This window comes from Triturus cristatus, chromosome 6 (assembly GCF_964204655.1).
Source record: "Triturus cristatus chromosome 6, aTriCri1.1, whole genome shotgun sequence".
Classification (NCBI taxonomy): domain Eukaryota; kingdom Metazoa; phylum Chordata; class Amphibia; order Caudata; family Salamandridae; genus Triturus; species Triturus cristatus.
In genome coordinates this window covers 1,895,157,682-1,895,179,244 of record NC_140589.1, presented here as the reverse complement: position 1 = coordinate 1,895,179,244, position 21,563 = coordinate 1,895,157,682, and the positions used below count along the sequence as shown (strand labels likewise).

Here is a 21,563-nt window from a genome sequence, read left to right as displayed (position 1 = left end):
AGGGCTCAGACTCGAATGGGCTTTAGATGAAGGCTGAAACATGTTGGGCAATTTGATCAGGATGGCTGAGCCACTCTTACTCCGATTCCAAAATCACTTTTCAATATATTCACGGGAATGACCACCAGTGGAGACCTGCCTGGGAGTGAAAGGAGCTCCACAGTGGTGAGGAGACCAAGAAACCTAGAGGCTCTGCTTACCCTCTTGGAGATTTAGGAGACAAAGCTGGCCCAGGAGGTGAGAAGATTAGCCCTGGAGGAGAACAGGGTCATGCTGGGGAGCAAACCCCATGGACATGTTTGCAGGTGCGTCTACAAGTGATGATATCTTAAATCTGTATCTCCGGAACCCTCCGGGATATTTCATACATCAAGGTCTCTAAAAATAAATACAAATATAATCGATTTTTTATAAATTGGTACCTTCTTCCATATGTTGATTTCTTATTTCATTGTTTGCTGCTGTTGAAATACTTTACACATAGTTCCTTATCCGAGTCTTACTGCTCTCAGCTGCAGCCGCCCAGGGTTGGGCTTCAGGTTAAGTAAACGAGTAAATTTGCATCACTACAAAACATGTACACATGCAGCAGATAATTGAAAAATTGAAAAACTGTACACCACTGGACAGAAAAAAGTTACTATGTGGAAAGGAAACAAGGAGTAATGTTGGGACCAGCAAGGTGCAACGGACTGACCAACTGCTGGAGAGTAAGAGCAGGCCCCCGAGTAAGCAGGGAGTCCCTTGAAGGCAAATAAGACGCTCAAGAGGACCCACAGGCCAAAGGCACGGGAGTCGCAAGAGCACCTCAAGCAGCTCACTATAGATGCAGGCCCACGGTCCAAAGGATGCGGCAAGGACAAAGATCTTGACAGGAAGAGATGCTGGAGGCAGGAGCTTCTTGTGGCCAGAAGATCTCTCGAGTAAGTGCCAACAAGCCTTGGCAACGGGCAAGTCTCAGGGATTCGGCTCCAGCAGTTCTGACAAGGAAGGCTGGCCTCAAACTGGCTGGGAGGACAGGGCAGGCCTGTGTAGCGGGCCTTTCGGAGTCCAGAGGACACCAGGAGCAGCAGACTGGTCAGATTTGTTGCTGTGAATGCAGATGCAGGGGAGTGACTCCTTCACTCCAAAGGGAGATTACTTTGGGTGTCCTTAATGCCAAAAGACCTGGAGAGGAACCTGGAAGAGGCACAGGCACAGATGACTAAGAAGCTTGCAGAACAGCGAGACCAGGAGCAGCAGGTGTCTTCCTAGGTGCAGTCTTGATTCCAAGCAAAATCCAGCGAAGGTGCCCAGGCGGTTGAAGTTAAAATGGTTTCGGACCTGAATCCGGTCCCACGACGAATCTGAAGAACCACCCACAGGTAAGCCCTTAAGTACCCTAGGCAAAGGGTTGGGACGATTCAGGGGTCCCTCCCAGAGAAGGGGCTGGACAGAGAGGAGGAAACTCCCACATCCATTGTCCAGTTTTGCACCAGAGGGGGAACCAAGGGCTGCCTGAACTGGCTCACCCTGGAGTATGCTAGGAGGGACCCAAATGTGCCCTTCAAAGCAGTCTGGTGGTGCTGGCAAGCGTCCCCACCCCAGCCCAATACAGCAAGTCCTGTCTGGGAGGTGGTCACACCTCCAGTGACACGAAACCTATTGTCCTGCCTCCCTGTGTTCAAGCTTGGCTCAGCAGTGTTGGGGTATGATTACTACATGACCGGGTGCAGCCACTATATAGTGAGACATCTCGTAATGACTGGTATCCACTATATGTGTCAAAATGGCTGACCACACTTACAAAGCCTGGAGAATCGACTGTGTGGTTTGTAGGGGTGTCCTGCTTATGCAGTGTTACCCTCACACTTATAATCAAACAGCCTGGCCTCAGGACTGAAGATCCTACTATAGAGGTGACTTATAGGGTTTAAGTATAGTGACCTCTGATATATGAAAACATATACCTGTCATAGGTGGTGCTAGCACCAGCTCACACAGGCTAGAATGGCCGGCCTGTAGTCACAGTTTGAGTGGTCTTCTATGGGTGGCATAATATGTGCTGCAGCCCATGGAAGACCCCTGGTGGACCTATGCCCTGGGTACCTTAGTACAGTGATTGGGTTCCTGATTACCAGGACCCCAGTTAGACTGGTCGGAAAAACAAAAACACCAGCAAAAAGTGGGGGTAATCAGGAAAGCAGATCCTACTTTCCTACATTGCTAATGAAGAATGTGTGCAGTCCAGACTGTCAGCGGAGTAAAATACAAGTTATACATTACTGCTTATGAAAGAGGGCGTGCGGACCCGCAGCAGAGTAAAGTAAAAGTTGTAGTGCGGTATCCCATGAACATGGGCGTCCGCAGACATTTTTCCGGGGGGGGGGGGGGGGGGGAGGGGGTTTAAAATGTTTACTTCATCACCATCCTCCGACATGATTGAGCACAAGTATTAAATAAATAAATTAAACAAATCGAATAATACACAGAGCTTTAATAAACAAAGAAACCCATGGGGGGTGGGGGGAGAGAGAAAATTCTTGTGAGGCGCCACAGCAGATGACCTGGCAACTACGATGGAACAGAGGAAAAAACTAAAAATGGCCAGAAAAAAAATCCCTAAATCAGATTGATGTGGTTCTAGAGCAGAGGTCTTCAAACTTTTGGATGCCGAGACCCCCCTGTCAACATTTTGAGGCGCAAGGACCCCCTCTTGACAAAAATGTCTAAACCTGTTGACTAAATTGCGTGGGATGAAAATGTAAATGAGGTTATGTGATGCCGCGTATTTTGGGATAGCATTGCTTCATTATTTTGATATTTGTTACACACAGTAACGCTGAGGAAAGATTTCACCCAATCAGTACCCATTTATAACCAAAATACAGCAATTATCATCAGAAAGATTTCAAGTCAACCTTTGTGAAGGGCCTTCCACTCTGCAGCAATACGTGCTGCCACATTAGAAGCTCACCTGGCCCTGACCGGAAGAAGCAGGGGTCCCTTAAAACCCTGGCGGTTTTGTGTAGAGTTAAGCCTTTTACCCATGCAGCTTTCCTCTCACCCCCTCCCTTCCATCCCTCTCTCCTCTCCTAACCCCGGATCCCTCTCTCACTTTGCAGGTCATTTTCTTTCACCCCTTTTTACAACTTCTGAACTCTCCCCATTCAACCTCTCACTTCACCTTTAATCACCTCTTGCCATTCTGTCCTTTCACTGCCCTCATCTCTAACAGTCTCTCACATTTATCTCATGGCCTCTCTGGCCCCGTCACCTCCCGTGCCCCTCAGCACTTCTCATTCACCTCGTCTCTTCATTCAAATTTTTGTCTATTTGTAACTTACACCTCTCCAGTCCCCCCATTCCTCTTTCACATCTCCCCTTTTGTTCTAACAGAAGCCCTCACCTTTGGATCACACTCACTTCTTGCGTGTCCACACTTCTCTTCGGCAATTCACATTTCTCCTCATCCCTGACCTCTTCAATCAAATTCTCTCACTCCCTTGCTGTCCTCTCTCCTTTTGGGTGCGGATGCAAGTTCAGAATGGGATGAATGAATGTATGATTACTGATGGGCTTGTTTGAGTGAGTTGCATATTGAGTAGTGAGGGGGGACAGCTGAGTGAAGTGTCACATGAGTGCAGGATGAGTAGTGTGCTTGTGTGACTGCAGGTTGAGGTATAGTGTGAGCAGGACAAGTGCATTTTGAGTGCAGAGTGATCACTGTGAGTGCAAGGTGAGCGGGTGAATGGTGCAAGTGCATGGTGATCAGTGTGAGTGCATTGTGATCAGTGTGAGTGCATTGTGATCACTGTGAGTGCAAGGTGAGCGGGTGAATGGTGCAAGTGCATGGTGATCAGTGTGAGTGCAGAGTGATCACTGTGAGTGCAAGGTGAGCGGGTGAATGGTGCACGTGCATGGTGATCAGTGCGAGTGCATTGTGATCACTGTGAGTGCAAGGTGAGCGTGACAATAAAGGGCGAGAATGAGGAATGAGTTGTCTGAATGCAGGGTGCATTCCCAGACCCATTAAGTAACTCAGCATGTTATTGACGGGGCGTAGACTTTAAGATCTAAGTTAAACTATTGCGGCATTAATCGGGGTTCGAGGGTGAAGGAAATAAATAATGTGCTGATCCTGCAACAAACTTCCAGTCCTATGGTTAGGGTTACCAGCAGATTATTTTGATGGCCCAGTCGGTAAAAAAAAAATGCAGTAACCTAAAGCGGTATTTTCAGCGCTTATCTGTGCATACTTCCCAGGGCCGGCTTTAGTGCTGGTGGTGCCCTGTGCGACAATGTTTGTTGGTGCCCCCCCAATGACCACCCCCACCACGGATTCTTTCACTAGCACCCTTTAACAGTGACCAAGTCTCCATAACCCCACACTCTCAGATGCATTGAATTAGTTATATAGCGCCACTCATACCAGTGTAGGGTGTCCGAACACTTTGCATCACACACACATTACACAGAGACAATCAATCATAAGTGTGTAAATCAGTGTATAGGAAATGTTACATAAGCCAAAGGACTAAAAGTATAGGAGTCACATGTCATCCATACTGGTAGGCAGTATAGTTCAAGAGTGCTTGGTGTGGAGAAGCACAAACTCAGAGTCCAAAAAGAAACAGCATAGTTGGGAGTTTCCTTTAATAATAAGAATTGATTTCTAGCCAAATTAACCCTTTTTGCAACATTAATCAATGGTCTAATAATGTATTCTTTGTAGTGTGCATGCTGTTCTAGGATGAAAGTTAATAGCTCACTATTCTATATTAGGACTTTAAGTTATAAATTGCAAGTAACAAAAGGATGTCTCTTTTGAAAGCAGTAACCTGCTGATCTCTTCACATCATACGCACTCTCAACTATACAAAATGCTGATCTCTCTCCAGGAAGATAATTAATCACACGAGTTATCTTGACATTTATGTGAGGCCTGGTAATTGCGGGGGAAAGAAACGCTGCAGCAGGTGCTTCAAAAGCACAATAAACTTTCACACAGGGCGCCCCCAGGAAGCCAACTTTGTATTCCTTTCCATGAAATGCATTCTCACACTACGGCAGTGAATGTAAAATCCAAATGTAAGGAATTGGCACAGTGGGGACCCAGGGGGTACTGGAACCAGCAAAAAAACCTAAGCCTCTGTAACCAGTTTGCAAAGGCATGTTAAAATGCAAATGGTCTTTAAAGACCTGTGAAAAAACACGGGGGTGCCGGAGATAGGAATCCAGACACTGCCCAGCTGAGCCCCCAGCAGCTCAAATTTCACTGCAGCAGCCCGGGCTGAGACACAGGACGGGGGAAGTGTGGGGGGGGGCTGAAGCCCTTGGGCCTGGGCAGAAGTGTGACTGGGAAGGCGCGACCCCCTTTGCATCACTCCACGGCCCCCCTGGGGGTCGCGCCCCACAGTTTGAAGACCCCTGTTCTAGAGAGATCCACATCAACAAACCTTTCATTGATGGTACAGTGGACGATTGTATCATATACAAGAACTAGTAGGGTCAGCCTCGCTAAGCCACATTGTCTAGAACAATGTTAATGAAGCACCATATTAAGTACCAAAGCCATGACTGGTTCCATCTATCTACCTGGACAGAAAACTCAGAGGAGTGTCCTTTCTAGAGTCTGTGGAAAAGCAAGAGAGGGAGATCTCAGTGCAGAAGGAAAGGCCAGGTGCAGGAAAACTGAAACAAGGAAAGCAGGGGACTGATAAATGGGTAGATTGTAGGTGTACTCTGCAAGTCATTGAACACAGAAGTGGCAGGGCTACATGTCCTCCAATGCACACCTCTTTAGAACAGAGGCAGAGAACAAAAGGCAAACAGTAAGAATAGACAGAATGGAGTTCATGGGTTTGGTGAGATGGAGTTCTGACAGACTTGGGAGTTACATTCAGCTAGGAGTAGGGGGGGCAAGTAAATGGAGGATGAGCTTGAGGCCATATCTTACATTATTCAGGGGCCTTGCCCATTCTAGAGAAGAAACTGTTTTGAGGTCACTTAATAAAAAGGTGATGCGTGAGAGTAAAAAAAAGAACTGCTGATGGGGAGTGCGAGGGGGGTTATGAGGTAGCCCCAGTTCCTTGTGGTGTTGCTAAAGCTAGGACACAGATGTCCAAGGCTAACAGATACATTTAGGAGCAAAGTCATCTGCTAAAGAGGCAGGTCCGGAAGCAATAAAACATATCAAGTAAGACTTGCTGGGTGTTGGAAATGCCCACTCCCACTCCGCAGGGTGGTGGTGGGCTTCCCCAAACACACTGTGGTAGCTTGGCTCGAGTGGTCAGGAAACAGGCACCGTGCTAAGCATACAATATACCCATACAATAACCATGCGTGCATCCGTTCCAAAAACGACTCTACACCGTAAAAAGTATGAAAATATCTTTCTTTATCTTTTTCTCTTAGTTGCTGATTGGAAAAATAAATAAGACAATCACAATATACAAGGCTTATTAAATAGTGCAGGTCAAATAAATACTGGCTTACTGATTCAATAAATAGGGGTGATCATAAATATACAAGACATAAATATAAGTGCAGGTAATACAGGCAATTAAATATTCTGAGGCAATAAATACTGTAACCAATAAATATTGTGCACCAACAAGTCCTGTGGACCAATAAATATAGTGAAGCAATAAATAGGTTAAACACAATAAATACAGTGCCCCCAATAAATAATTAAAAGTATACAGTAACACTTGTGTAATCAGATCACATTTGAGATTACTATGGGCTAATTTGGCCCAGGCACAGCTTGTGGGGAATGTGGAAAGCTTGAGGGTGACTACTCCCTAACTTGGACAAGGCTGAGGCCTAAACTGAGGTAGATCAAGGGGGGGAATACCAGAGACCTGGCTCTCTCACTCCACACAACCCCTCTAAAGTAGTCTCAGCTCACCCCTGGCACAGTCCAGCTGGTTCCAGCACCTCTCTAACCCCTAGAGTAGTCTCTTAGGATTCCACAGGGCCTTAGGCGCCCTCTACTCCACTTACTGCCCTTTTTCTGATGCTCCGACGCCGCTGGAGTCGGGTCGACGCCGTGAGGCGGTTCCGGTTCGATGTCGGCGGCCTCGGCGCAATGTCAGTGCTTGACGGCGCCGGTGGGCGGTTCCGGTTCGATGTCGGCGGCCTCGGCTCGATCTCGACCTCCGATTCGATGACGTCGGGCAGTCTTTACTCGATGTCGACTTCGGGCGGCTCCGGTCCGATGGCGCTCTCGGCTTCGATGACGTCGGCCGGCCTTGCCTCGATGTCGACTTCCGGCGACTCCGGAGTGCGATCCTCACTCCCGACCTCCGGTGCTCCTTTCCTCAGGTTTCCGGCGACTCCGGAGTGCGACCTCCACTCCCGACCTCCGGTGCTCCTCAGGTTCCGGCGACTCCGGAGTGCGATCTCCACTCCCGACCTCCGGCACGCTTCACCTCGGTCTCCGACGACTCCGGAGGGCGGACTTCACTCCTCCGATGACGCCGCTCACTCGACCTCGGGTGACTTCCTCCTCGACCTCTGGTATTCCTCACGACCTCCGTCGGCGCCCTCTCACGACCTCAGGCGGCTCCGGGTACGACGTCTGCTTCGTCAGTCAGCGCCGCTTCTCCACCTCGGGCTCCAGGTCTCAGGCTACTCGACGCCGGACTCCAGGGAAACCAGTTTTCAGGTCAGAATCTTGCTGTTCCTTGGTTCTAAGGCCTGTTCCTGCTGTCCAGGTCCTTAGGAAGGTTTTTTCTGGCTTCTTCCCACACAGGGCTCCAGGCTGGGATCCGTCAGTAGGGACTAGTATCAAGGGTGGGTTTATGGACCCCACTCCAGGCACAAGTTTCCACCCCTGCTGCTTCACTCCTTCCTCCTTCACAGTTGTGCTACTCACTCTTCACCAGTCAGGTGCCAACTGCCAGCTCCAACTGCCAACTCTCTGTCTTAGCTTCCCAACATTCTAAACCGCCTCCAACGGTCACAGGGTTCTGGAATGTTCTGGAAGGTGCTAGTAGTTTCCAGTGGATGCTGGTGATGTCACAGGTGGCCACCATTTTGTGCTCCAGGCCCTCAGACAGAAGTTTCAGGGGTAGATAAAATGGCTCCCTGAATCTGCATCAACACTAAAAAGTCTGGTGGTTCCCAAAAAGGAAAAATTACCAACAGGGTTTGAGGCAAAAGTGGGACAAAATAAATAATGATGAGGAGGGACCACCCAAAGGGCTGACAGGTCTAACACTGGGGAACTATGAGAGATGACCAAAGGTGGAGACAGACGAATACAGTTGCTTCTAGTTTTCAGAAAATGGGGGTGGGGTAACCAGGCAAGTGAACATTCTACCTATTAATTTGTCTAGAGGGACCAGGGCAGGCATCATATGACCTGGAATCGCTGAGATATGGCAGTGCTGGCCTGATACCGCTAAGTTTAAGAAAGGACTAAAAGATCAGTGTGGAGAAGGTGTCTGGTAGGACGAAGAGGAGACCAATACGCCAATGCAAACTGGCCAGGGCCTAGAACCCAAAGAACTAAGTAAAGTGATGAGAGAGATAGCCGAGAGTCAATTACAGGCTAGGTTATTGCATAGTACACGGGTACTCATAGTACGGCTCGCGGGCCGCCAGCGGCCCGGCAAGCCTTCCTTGGCAGCCCGCGGACCTTGCAGACATCGTACCGGTAGTGTTTTAGTGTCAGCAAACACCGCCGGTTGCAGCAGCGCGAACTCCGATCCAGGCTGAGCTGTTAATTAAATCCCTCTTTTGACCCTCGCCCCCTTTCCATTTGGACTCTTCCAGAAGCTGCCCCTGATCCCCCGCCTCCTGTGGTGTGTGCAGAAGGTGGCAGGACAGAGGGGGGCCATCCTGTGGTGCCTGCCACCTGCCAGCAAATGGGCTGTGAAAGGTGATAACGCGCCACTCACAGCATCATGGAATTACACTTTGGCTCTTTTGAATTCTGAAAATAACATCAACCCTTCACAGCACCCAGTGACTGCACCAGTGCTGGCGCCAGAGAGAGGGTCTATTGTTTGTTTATTTTGTTGTGTGTATTGCGATTAACCCGCAGCCCCCAGGCACTTCCTGTGTGTCATTTTCGGAGGCATTTGAAATAGATTTGGTAAGTAACATGTTCAGAAAAGCAACGCCTCGCAATTAGGAGGGACATCCGCACTTCTTTTCCCTTAACAAATTTTGATGCAAACAAGAGAGAAACTCACAAAAGGAGAGAATGGGGTGGAAGAAAAAGACGGAAAATAGTAGCAGAGAGAGGAAGCAGCATTGGAAATAAAACCTACAAGAGTGAGATAAAGCAGCAGGGACTGTCTGGGGTAGATTAAAGAGGCTTGAGGTGGAATTTTGCAGCCTTGATATTATGCACCCCGACCTCTGATAGTGCGGGCAGTGGGCTTCTTAAATAACCTTTGGGCCCCGGCACTTATTCCTTTGCAAATTAAGCTCATATAGTACCAGAATATTAAAAAGAAATATTTTTGTGCAAAAATATTGCACCCTAAATATACACTCCCAGAATATTGTGGGGTTAAATATATATTGGTAAGTACCTTGACAATATACATATACTGAACTCCACATATACATATTGTCAAGGCAGATGGATGTGGAGTTCAGTGTAGTACTGTGGTACTCATAGTACAGCCCGCGGGCTGCCAGCGGCCCGGCAGGCCTTCCTTGGCGGCCCGCGGACCTTTCAGGTAATGTAGCCATGGTCCCCCAGAGCAATACCTATTAAGATTGCTATTGTTTGCTGATACAAATGTATTATCAAAATGTGCTCTTTGTAGTTACATCTCCTCTAAAATACAACATTGTCGCATTGGCTGTTTTCAAACGGGTTTGATTTTTTTTTACTTCAGCCCCACCCCTCCCACTGACTCCGCCCCCACTGACCCCCACTCCTACCGGTGCGGCCCTCGGCCACAAACCACAATGTAATTTTGGCCCCCGACAGAAAGTTTGTGAGTACCCATGGCATAGTAGATGGTAATGGCGTGATGTATTCGTTTTTCATTGACCATTCTATTAGTTTAAAAACTAAAGGGGTGGGGAATTATTTTTGTTTTTTCTTGTCTTAATAATAACATGAACTTAACTCAACTTTAAAGTTTGCCTGTGCTGATTTCATAGCTCCTTTTCATCCTTCAATGACGAGCCAATTAGTTTGATCCCAAAGAGATACTTCTCCAGTTGCTCGCCCAAGAAAAGTGGCTTCAAATAGGCACACCGCATTTTGACACCATTGCATACACACACATGCATAGTCGCCACACCCATTCCTGCCTAAAGAGCTGCACTTCACACCGACAATGCTCCTATGCAGCTTGAGGTTAAATTTTGTTCAAAATAGTGACACCTCACACAGATCCCAACAGAAATATAGAGCTTTACAGACACTTCTTCAATAGAACTGCATCTCTCAAATACACCAAGGAAGAGTTCTTCCTTTCTGAGACACTGCCCATTGGTGCTACATAATTAAGGCGACAAGATGGATATAAGTTACGGGGAGAATTACTTTTCAAGACCTGGGTTTTGCTTTTACATTATTAGCTAGTGTGTTAGACCAATTGATTGAAATAAAATTTACCTAGACTACAGCTCCCAAAAAGCACTGGTTCGGCAAATCAAAACTGGAAATGTTGTGCCCTGGTGAGAGTCATCTGGTCACCCTATACATATGACTGATACTGCCCCGAAAAATGTATATTCGCAGACCGTGCCCAACCACCCCAATGTCACCAAAGCTCTGCAGTTCACCCAAACAAAGACCCACATAAAGGGTGAGCCTCACACCAATACTTATTTCTTCCAAACATTAATATCGACCCCGCCAAAAAGGTAAAATAACAATGCCACGGCAAGAGGTACTTAATACCAGCACATTACTCCCAGAGACATGGCCCAGACAAGTGGCTTTAGCCACAACTCCCCGAAGAGGGCCTTCTCAGAAATAACCCCCAAAGCACACACAGAAAGAGCGAAACCCCACAAATATGCCACCACAACGAGCTGTCAATTAAGTCATTCTATACTGCCCCCACTCCCCCCAATGCAAAACGACAATCCTATTTCTGCTCATGAAATGGGGGCTAGCTCACTTCACACTCACCACAGGTACTAAAGCAACTTCTAGGCAGAGTTGAATCACAAACACACAATGCGCCTCCTCTCAAGTTTCACATAACCAACTGAAACCCTTACCCCTAATAAAGCACCGTACATAGCATTCCTCTATGTACCAATATTTCACACAGCCCGAGACGTACTTTAACAAAAAATCAACATCTTCTCCAATAAATAATCGATTTATCATACCGACACTTTGAGGCTACCAAAAAATGAGCAAAACGTGCCGTAATCCGACTGCTAATTTAAGCAACATTTTGTATCTAAAAGGTGTTAACAAACTCCAAAAGCAAGAACGTCAATAAAGCTTCAGTGATGGCCCTTGTGCACTCACTACTCAGAAATCAACAAGGGTTTTTACTTGAAAAGCAAACGACAGGACTACAGGGCCCAGAAGGGACCCGTTTCAATGTCCATTGCTTAAATCCTTACAAAACATAAGGAATCTGGTTTTAAAAGAGCACATTCATGAACATAAAGCTGCAGCGCACATTTTATAAACTAATAAAAGGAAAACAGTTGATAAGGATCACATTAAACGTTTTCTGCACCACGCATCAACCAGATATCGCATTACCTCCAGGAACGGTGAACTTCCTCACCTGAGGAAAACAATGCTATTCAAAGACGAGAAAAAATGATGGTAGCGCTTCACTGGCAAAGTCTGTAAAGTGGTGCTAATGTGTTTGGGTGTGAATAAAACCAAGATGGCCACTTTGTGACCACTCTGTCTTGCTTTATTTAGTTATTTATTTTTCGTATTATTAACATTTGTTTTTCTCTCCATCCCGAGGCTGCGCTTGGAATAGAAAAATGTCAGAAAAAGAAGTTTCCAGCAAAAGTATTACTTCCTTTTTAGATCCATATCAAAGGTGAACAAAAGACGTAAAGGAGCGGAAAGAAAGGGAAGCCAGTTCTTGGAGTCACGGTTTTCAGCAAGTAAGGAGCTAGACAGAAAGCAGGAGAGGTTATGCTTACTTCAAGCTGTGGGAGCAGACAGGCCCGGACCGTCTCTCTTGCCGATCATCAGCAGTTGTCCCGCTCATCAAGCAGGGCCGTCATTACAAGTGCTTTCTCGCGCTCTTAATATTGACGGCCCTGCAGACAAACACAACTGTGGGGGCTGTCAATGATGACACAAGTAGTTACCGTAAGGCGCGTCCCCTCGCGCCTTAAAGTAACTACTTGTATCATTTTGTGTGAGCCTGCTGCCTCATAGTTGACAGTGGGGGCTGACTTGGGGAGGCTGGGAGGGGCAAGTTATGGAGTGCCTGAGTAAAAGAAACCAGGCATCTGAATTGAATCGAGCCGCACCATCCACATCACCACCTGAACGGCCTGCATCGGACAGACCGGCGATCCAGGATAGGGGGGCAAGCCCCCTCCTTGCCCCCCCCTGCGGACGCCCATGCTCATGAAGCAGGCACCGCGATGATGAAATAAGCGCCGCAGTGTACTAGATGCAAACACAGTATAACACAACACAAGTAGTAAATAAAACAAGTAGTTCCAAAAGGAACATATACACATCCATAGCGTAAGGAAACTGTACTTGGTCAGTGCTCCTCAGCGAGAAACGGAACTGATTTATCTGGAGCACCAACCAATGAGGATACAGCAAAGGAGAGGGACGTAGGAGTGAACCAATGGCAAGTTGCAGGCGGGATTAACCTTCATATAGCGATTACAGCAGGTCTTCCAAACAGGGCATGCGTGCTGCCTAGACTCGACCCAAAAAGTGCATTAGCTCTGGCGGCAGCATAGTGCTTTCTCAAATTAGTTTTACCCACAATGCTGTAGAGCATGGCTTCAAAACATTGCCAAATCCAATAGCTTTCATAGGCAAGACCTATTGGCTTGGACAATGCTTGTTTAGGTCAGAGGACTGAGAAATACCATGTAGGATATGTTATTCATGTTAACAACACTGTAAAAATAACTTGTCAAAGACAGGGTTGTGTGTTTCTGCAAAGAGCCACTATGCTTAATATGCAGCTTGTGGCGTGGGCCACGGGCTATGCTGCCCGCACAAGCACACGGAAATAAGGTATTTCTCTCAAAGAAAAAGTGTAAATTGAATCACGAATCCTATTCAGTTAATCAGCTTCCTTGACACTGTGTTCCCTAAATAAACAGTAGACAAAATAATACATACAAGTTCAATGTTATTTCGATGGGTCTTACGTGCAGGTAACAGACTGCTGGCACAACAATAACAAATACTTGTACATTGAAGAAAGGGACAAATAACAGATTTGAAACACACCTGCTGACCAGACCAAGGGGCTTGAAATTATCTCCATGAATGTCAGCGGAGAGTGGGAAGGTTAGCATGTGTTTATTGCTGTGAGTGAAACCCTAAATTCTCTTTCACATTTTGCCTCTAAACCCTGCAATATACTTCCAGCTGGGGAAACCACGCTTTTCACGGAGATGGGAGAATGACCTATTTACTTTGGTTTGGCTCAAGATGAAAAGTAGACGTTTGCACAGATTTTGTTGGCTTTGCAGAACAATTGCACTTTCACAGAAGTGTGAAAGTGCCCCCTGCTCTGCTGTTCATGTTGCACAGCAAATGTGGCGAGCGAGCAGGGGCAGATGCATTCCCAGGGCAACTTTCTGACACTCCCCGAGATGTATTGAGCAGCTGTGTGGTAGGCTGCGACCAAAAAAGAAAAATCCACACTTCTGGACACCCCCATACCCCTCCCTCCACCTCAATGCCTGGATCCCTTCCAGAGGAAAAAAATTACACTTTACCCCACATTCGCTCACTGCAGGAGAGCACGTGCATGGACCCCCACCCACAATACCCCTGCGTTCGACCTGACAGGCTTAGGGTGGTCCTCCCTCAACATTTTGCCTGCCTCTCTTAAATTTTTCTGTACCCATTTTTGCTATCTCTAGGACTCTGCGCACTTGAGACCTGCTAATCAGTGCTAAAGTGCTGGTACTCTCTCCCCTAAATCACTATACCATTGGATCGTACCCAATTGGCATATTTGATTCGCTTACAAGTCCCTAATAACGTGCACTAAAGGTGCCCAGGGCCTGTAACTTAAATGTTACTAGTGGGCCCGCAGCACTGATTGTGTGGCCCACATAAGTAGCCCCCTAGCCATGTCTCAGGCCTGCCATGACAGGGCCTATGTGTGCAGTTCATGGTCATTGTGACTTGGCAGGTAAAACTACTTCGCAAACACAAGGAGATGATGGACGGAGCGCTGAAACTTTTCAGACACTCACCCCCAGTCACAGATCTGGGTTGAATCCATCATCATTCTTTAGCTCACTTTGCCACCTCAGTTCAGACCCAGCTATATGCAAATCAGTCTGACCCTGTGCCTCATGGGAACAGTCCAGCCCGAACTGCCAAGCCAGGTCTTACCTAAATGGGAAACAAGCATCCTGGGACCGGTTACTGGGTACGTTGGCAGGGTATGCCCAGACGTGGGTCCCTTGCTCACTTTGCCACTGGATTCAAGCAAGCCTGGCTGAAGACGGCTGAAATGCCAGAAACCGGTCCTGGGAAGCTTGTTTCCGGTCCAGGGCAGACATGGCTTGGCAGTTCGGGCTGGACTGTTCCCATGAGGCACAGGGTCAAGACTGATTTGCTTATGGCTGGGTCTGAACTGGGGTGGCGAAGTGAGCTAAAGAATGATGATGGATTCAACCCAGATCTGTGACTGGGGGTGAGTGTCTGAAAAGTTTCAGCGCTCCGTCCATCATCTCCTTGTGTTTCCTTTGTTCGCCCCAAGTTGGCAGGGAATGCCCAGATGTGAGTCCCTTGCTCACTTTGCCACTGGATTCAAGCTAGCCTGGCTGATGAAGGTTGATACCCCGAAAACGGTCCCAGGATTGTTTCCGGTTTAGGGAGGGAGGCATGGGCGTCCGCAGGGGGGGGCAAGGAGGGGCACTTGCCCCCCCCTAGAGCGCCAGGCGCCAGGCCGTGGACCCCCAGGGGTCCGTGACACATTCCCAGGGGGTCCGCAAACTGGATCGTATGAAGCGCCCATGCCATGCGCTACTACGTACGGCTACAATGACAGCGCAGGACCAAAAAAAAAAAAATCGGGCCAATCACCATTTCAGCGTTGGGGTGGAAGCTGAAGGGTGATTGGCCTATTATTTTATAGGCGCGCACGCTCGCCTCGCGCACGTTCCGACGGCAGTGCGTCTTCCCTCCCTCGCGTTTGCGGCCAGCCCAGGAGCATTTTGCCGCCCAACGCCCCCCTGTCTCCGCTTTCGTTTTGGCTAAGAAGAACACTAGCATTCGTTCCGGGCGGCATCTCGGACCACTCAAGAAGCAGGTGAGTGTTTATTTTTTAATTAAATTTATAGCTAGTGGGCAAGGGCAAGGCCAGGGGAACTCGGACGCTGTGTATGTTATTGAGGCCGGGTGTTTGGGGCCGTGAATCGGGTTACTGTCATGTATGGGCCTTGAAAGGGTGTTGCTGAAGGATCGGACATACATTTAAAACGCAAATGCACGTGTTTTTCTTATGGAGCGCCAGGGCCGGCTTTAGGGCGGTGCGACCACCGGTGCCACCTTCCTGGGGGCACCGACGCACCGTGCTTGAATATTACGCTTTTGAAGCTGCCACCTGCTGCAGCGTTTCTTTCCCCGGCAATTACCAGGCTCGCTCACATAAATGTCACAATAACTCCTGTGATTAATTGTCGTCCGAGAGAGATCAGCATTTTGCATAGTTGAGGTTTTGACTTATGTGAAGTAATAGTGCAGAGGGTTAAATATGCCTCTTGGAAACAGGTGCAGCTGTATTGCAAATTAGTGTATGTGATTGCTGGGGTGTGTCTACTAGCAACCTAGAGGTGATGCTGTCTGCCAAGAATTTTGATGATGAGCTCTGGTCCAAAGGCATCATTAGTCTGAAGATCTGGTTATGCTTTAAAGGCGAGCATCACAAAGCTATTTTCAGACCTCTGTTCCATGAGAATTTGTGAGAGAAAAAGCCCATTCCTGATTCGCAGAATCTGGAAAGGTGGAATTTCACCTTGCAAACAAAGTTGGTCCACAGAGATCCAGTGTGATGCATATGTTTGGGCAAATCTAGTTTTCAGTTTGGGAATATTGTCAGAATTCAGTGTAGATGTAAGGCGAAAGATCTTCTCTGTGTTTTCAGTATAGAACAAAGAAAATGTTTTGCACATTTCCTCAAGGAGTAACTTACACCAGATAAATGTATCTTTTCTGAAAGATTAATACATGCTTTTTCCATATATTGCTTATGAATTCATAACAAGAAAATGGACCCATGTGCCGAAGTAAGTCTGCCCGTGTACCAAGTGATCACAGAGTGCGTATGATGTGAAGAGATCAGCAGGTTACTGCTTTCAAAAGAAACCTCCTTTTGTTACTTGCAATTTATATAACTTAAAGAAGCATGGAGTGCCAGGGCCGGCTTTAGGGCGATGCGACCACCGGTGCCACCTTCATGGGGGCGCCGTGCTTGAACGTTTATTACGCTTTTGAAGCACCTGCTGCAGCGTTTCTTTCCCCGGCAATTACCAGACTCACATAAATGTCACAAATTAATAACTCCTGTGATTAATTATTGTCCGAGAGAGATCAGCATTTTGCATAGTTGAGGTTTTGACTTATGTGAAGTTAGTGCAGAGGGTTAATGCCTTCTGCAAAGAACGTGTACCAAGTGATTACAGAGTGCGTATGTACAGATCAGCAGGTTACTGCTTTCAAAAGAAACCTCCTTTTGTTACTTGCAATTTATAACTTAAAGTCCTAATATAGAATAGTGAGCTATTAACTTTCATCCCAGAACTGCATACACACTGCAAATAATACATTATTAGAAAATTGATTAATGTTGCAAAAAGGATTAATTTGGCTAGAAATCGATTCTTATTATTAAAGAGAACTCCCAACTATGCAGTTTCTTTTTCGACTCTGAGTTTGGGCTTCTCCACACCAAGCACTCTTAAACTATACTGCCTACCAGTATGGAGGACATGTGACTCCTACACTTTTAGTCTTTTGGCTTATGTAAAATTTCAGAGGACTCCATTGTGATGGCTTTGGGTTGACAAAGAAGCCGTCAATCAATAGACCTCACTGTAAGTGCGCAACGAGAGGAATAATTTACAAGTTTTTATATTTTCCAAAGCGAATACATCTTAAACAATACTTATGAAATAAAGAAAAAAAAATCAGCACATAACATACCAGCTCTCTCTTGTTTGAAAGTGTATGCCTCCATAGTGAGCGCTATCTAGTCATTGTCAGGTGTTTTACTTTTGGCAAACATAATCAGAATTCCTCAAACAGCACTTTTAGAACGTTTTAGCACCCCCAGGAAGCTGTTGGAGTGCATCTACCCAGAACCTGACTGCTCAGCAGGAAGTAATGGCAGGCTGAACATACATTTCTTATAAAAAATTTGTCAGATAGGCTTATCTTCCGAATTAGTGCTATATGCTGCTGTGCGCACTGATCAGCATTACACAAATGGTCGCTTCACCATCTTGTAGGCGTAGACACTGTAAACGAACGGCTTGCTCTGTTAGAAATGATGCTGTCCGTATCCCTTTCATCACACCCAGACACCTGCACACTGAAGATGCGGATGGAGTTTGATGGTGCCCTGTTCCCTCTCATCTGCACCCTTGTTCGTGTGCCATCCTGCCACCAAGGTGCTTGTGTGTACTCTTCGGCACCTGCCACTTGCTGCCTGCCATCTCGCTACACCACCCAGTCAGGGTCGCACTTGGCCCACACTCGTGTCCCTTTCTGCTACCTTTCCTTCGCCTCATGCGTTCCTAGCACCTGAGCCTTGCCAGCATTCCCACTGACCCCTGCCACACTCGTTCCCTAGTCTAGTTGGGAGAGCTGTATCACTCCCCCTCCTCCACCCCAAAAATCTACTTTGACAGACTCCCAGGGGGCTGAAAAAAAATTCGGGTGGGGGGGGCTAATTCATCCAGCCAAAGCCATATGCAGTGTGGAGATACATTGGCTCTAAGTAGGGGTGAAAACACAACAACGCCTCATTACCAAGTAAATGGTCTTTGAAAGACCTGTGTGAAGTACTCAGGGGCATCTGTGTGTATCCCCGGGAAGATGTCTCAGCCAGCCGGGCACACACATTCTTATAACATTCACACCTCTCAGAATGACAAATACCACTTCTAGCTGCCTCGTCATGGGGTGGGAGTGGGAAGATGTGCACAGCAGGGGTAAAGGGATGGCCAGTGCAGGTGACGCTTTTCTTTTGTATAGGAATTTCTGCTGGTGTCATAGCCCAGAGTTTGCTGTCTGTGCACTTGTCACATATTTTAATTCTCATTTGTTTGTGAATATTAACACCAAATGCAGACTGACTTTTCATGTTTTTTTTATAATGCAGTTATAGTGCCTTCGCTGCCTTGATCATGTGTGTATGAATAATGTGGTATATTCAATAGCGGTGACATGAAAACAGATTAGAAATTGCTAATCAGACAATAGCAGCTTGATCGGACCTTCCATTAATATTTTGCATCAGGTTTCTAAACCCTTTGCATGCCTGTGCTTTTTCACTTTTGGCCAAGAGCCGCTCCTGTCGGCAGCTGAGCTCTGCTTTTTCTTTGCCAACCGCTAGAAGATGTGAAGGATATCTACCAAAGGCCACAAAAGAAAGAGATGGCTGTGGCACAACAACCCTATGATGCATGAGATCATATGCAGCCTGCTTCCTGTCCCCCATGGCTCCTTCTGCGCCCCAGTGTTTCTTGTGCCCCACCTGGCACACATCATGTCGGAGGATAGTGATGACGTTAACATTTTGCCCCCCCCTGGAAAAATTTCTGCGGATGCCCATGGAGGGAGGGAGGGGAGAGAGGGTGGCATAAAGGAAAGAGGTGGGGAGAAAGAGGAAGCTGTAGGAGGGAGGCAGAGGGGAGAGAGGGAAGGGACGGGACGTCAGAACAGCCGTCACATTTACACCAATACGGCACACTTTCACCGGTCCTCCGCGAACGGAGGCGATGCCGTGGAAAAAGATAAAATGACCTAACTAGTGGGAACTTGGCCCGAAGGTATTGGAGCGCTTTTCATGAGCGCCAGTTACAGACCTGCCAACCTGAGCCAAAATGTCACTGTGTGAGGAGGGGGCGGGGCCTGAGGAGGGGGCGGGGCCTTGTGCCGAGAAGTACCCAAGAGGCACTTTTGCCCCCACTCCGCCCCAAAGCCCCCTAAAAAAAAGTCGGCAGTTTTAAGTCTCTGCAGTGCTTTTCAGCTCATTTAGGCACCTTGAGTTGACGGGCCGGCAGTTACATTACACAGGTACATTCACATTTTTTCAGGCGCCGGGAGGGTAAGTGATTTGCCCTGAATCACAGGTTGTAGAACAGACGCCGAGACTCGAACCTGTTTCCCAGCTCCAGAGTCGGCATCTCAGGCCCTTACGCCACAATTACATCGCAAACAAAAGGAGGGAACAAAACCCCGTCACTCAGTACCTTCCCCTCCAACATGGACAACTCACCTGCAGCAGATCACACGGCGCGCTCACTTCTCGAAAATAACTCCCCAGTCTGTGTCTGGCATCCAGGGCTGGTGTGTTCCCATCCCTTCCACTACCAGTGACGTCAGAGGCGCTTCATCCAGTGGGGGTGGTCAGCCGGGAGCGCCCCCAGATCACCCTGCAATCACCTCCACCGGAACCGAAGATGGGAGATTGCAAAACGGAGAGCAAATGGGGCGGAGCCTATAACAAAAAGCTTGTTTTTATTAAACAGTTCAGGAATAATCTATAAACGTTTAGATCTCATTATAGATACATTGTATACATTAAGGCAGATCTTCTAACACGCCCCCAGACTCCCTCACTCAGTAACTTCCCCCTCAGCTCCATCCCTCCCACGCCGACAACTCACCTGCAGCAGATCACACGGCGCGCTCTTTCCACGCGAAAATAAGTGGCCTGTCTGCGTCTGGCATCCAGGGCTGGTGTGGTCTCCCCGCCATTTCCAGTGACGTCAGAGGGGTGGTCAGCCGAGGGAGCCCCCAGAACCCCCTCCAATCACCTCCACCGGATGATGAGAGACTGCAGACGGAGGGATAAGGGGCGGAGCCTACAAAAAAGCTTCTTTTATTCAAAAGCTCAATTCAGGAATGGGCGTTTAGATGTCATTATAGATACATTGTATACATTACGGCCGATCTTCTAACACGCCGCCCCAGACTCCCTCACTCTCTGATTGACAGGAGTGAGTGACCCCGGGTCATTTCTAAAAGAGAAACAGAGAAATGTTCGGCGGCGGCTGCTGGGGAGGGGGGGGGGTGGGGGGGACAGGGACAAGAAAAGATGAAAACAAACCCCAGAGAGAGCTTCCGAGGGCGGATATTTTACCCTCTCACAGCTGCAGCTCTGCCACGAACAGTACAGTACAATACTCCTGGCTGTGAGAAAAGAATACAAAAAAGCATTGGCGCTGTGATTACAGACTCTGTAAAGACAGGGCTCGAGCACTCGGGACTGTGCTGGAAATTCAGAGCCGAGACAACGAGTCTGATCTGATCTCAGATGTTTATTCCCGGATCTCCTGCTGGATTACAACACACAGGGAGCTCAGTTACAGGGATCACTGCCTGGCACTCTGCTGGATTACAACACACAGGGAGCTCAGTTACAGGTATTACTGCCTGGCACTCTGCTGGATTACAACACACAGGGAGCTCCGTTACAGGGATTACTGCCTGGCACTCTGCTGGATTACAACACACAGGGAGCTCCGTTACAGGGATTACTGCCTGGCACTCTGCTGGATTACAACACACAGGGAGCTCAGTTGCAGGGATTACTGCCTGGCACTCTGCTGGATTACAACACTCGGGGAGCTCAGTCACACGGATTACTGCCTGGCACTCTGCTGGATTACAACACACAGGGAGCTCCGTTACAGGGATTACTGCCTGACACTCTGCTGAATTACAACACACAGGGAGTTTAGTTACAGGGATTACTGCCTGGCACTCTGCTGGATTACAACACACAGGGAGTTTAGTAACAGGGATTACTGCCTGGCACTCTAAGGGACCGGAAGAATCAAGTTACTTCCAGTTACAATCTGAAAATATGGAACTTCCGCATTAAAAACCTGTAGAAATATAAACTGCATCTGGTGTTCACAGGGGGTGGGTCACCCACAATTAATGCAGAGTCTGAACAAGTTAGGGGTTCTGTGTCTTCCAACAACTGGCATATCCACGTCAGACATGTACAGTGGCACTTACAGGGCTCTAATGTACGTACATATCTACGTCAGACACCTGCAGTGCTTTCCATAGGCTGTGATATACTTACATATCTACGGCAGACACCTATGGCGCTTTCAATAGGGTTCTGATATACTTACATATCTACGTCAGACACCTGCAGTGTTTTCCATAGGCTACTGATATACTTGCATATCTACGGCAGACACCTGCAGTG

At 47.7% G+C, this 21,563-nt stretch overlaps 1 protein-coding gene across 2 annotated transcripts in view; it reads right to left on the bottom strand.

The window, feature by feature from the left end:
- LOC146822336 (uncharacterized) overlaps positions 1–20,189 on the bottom strand; it is a 34,373-nt gene extending 14,184 nt beyond the window's left edge. For both annotated transcript variants that reach the window (XM_085613420.1, XM_085613421.1), the window contains exons 1-2: positions 20,005–20,189; positions 19,614–19,835 (exon numbers count right to left, since the gene is read on the bottom strand). The gene's annotated coding sequence lies outside the window, so the exon portion shown is untranslated. The remainder of the gene's footprint in view (positions 1–19,613; positions 19,836–20,004) is intronic.
- Positions 20,190–21,563: the final 1,374 nt, after the last annotated feature.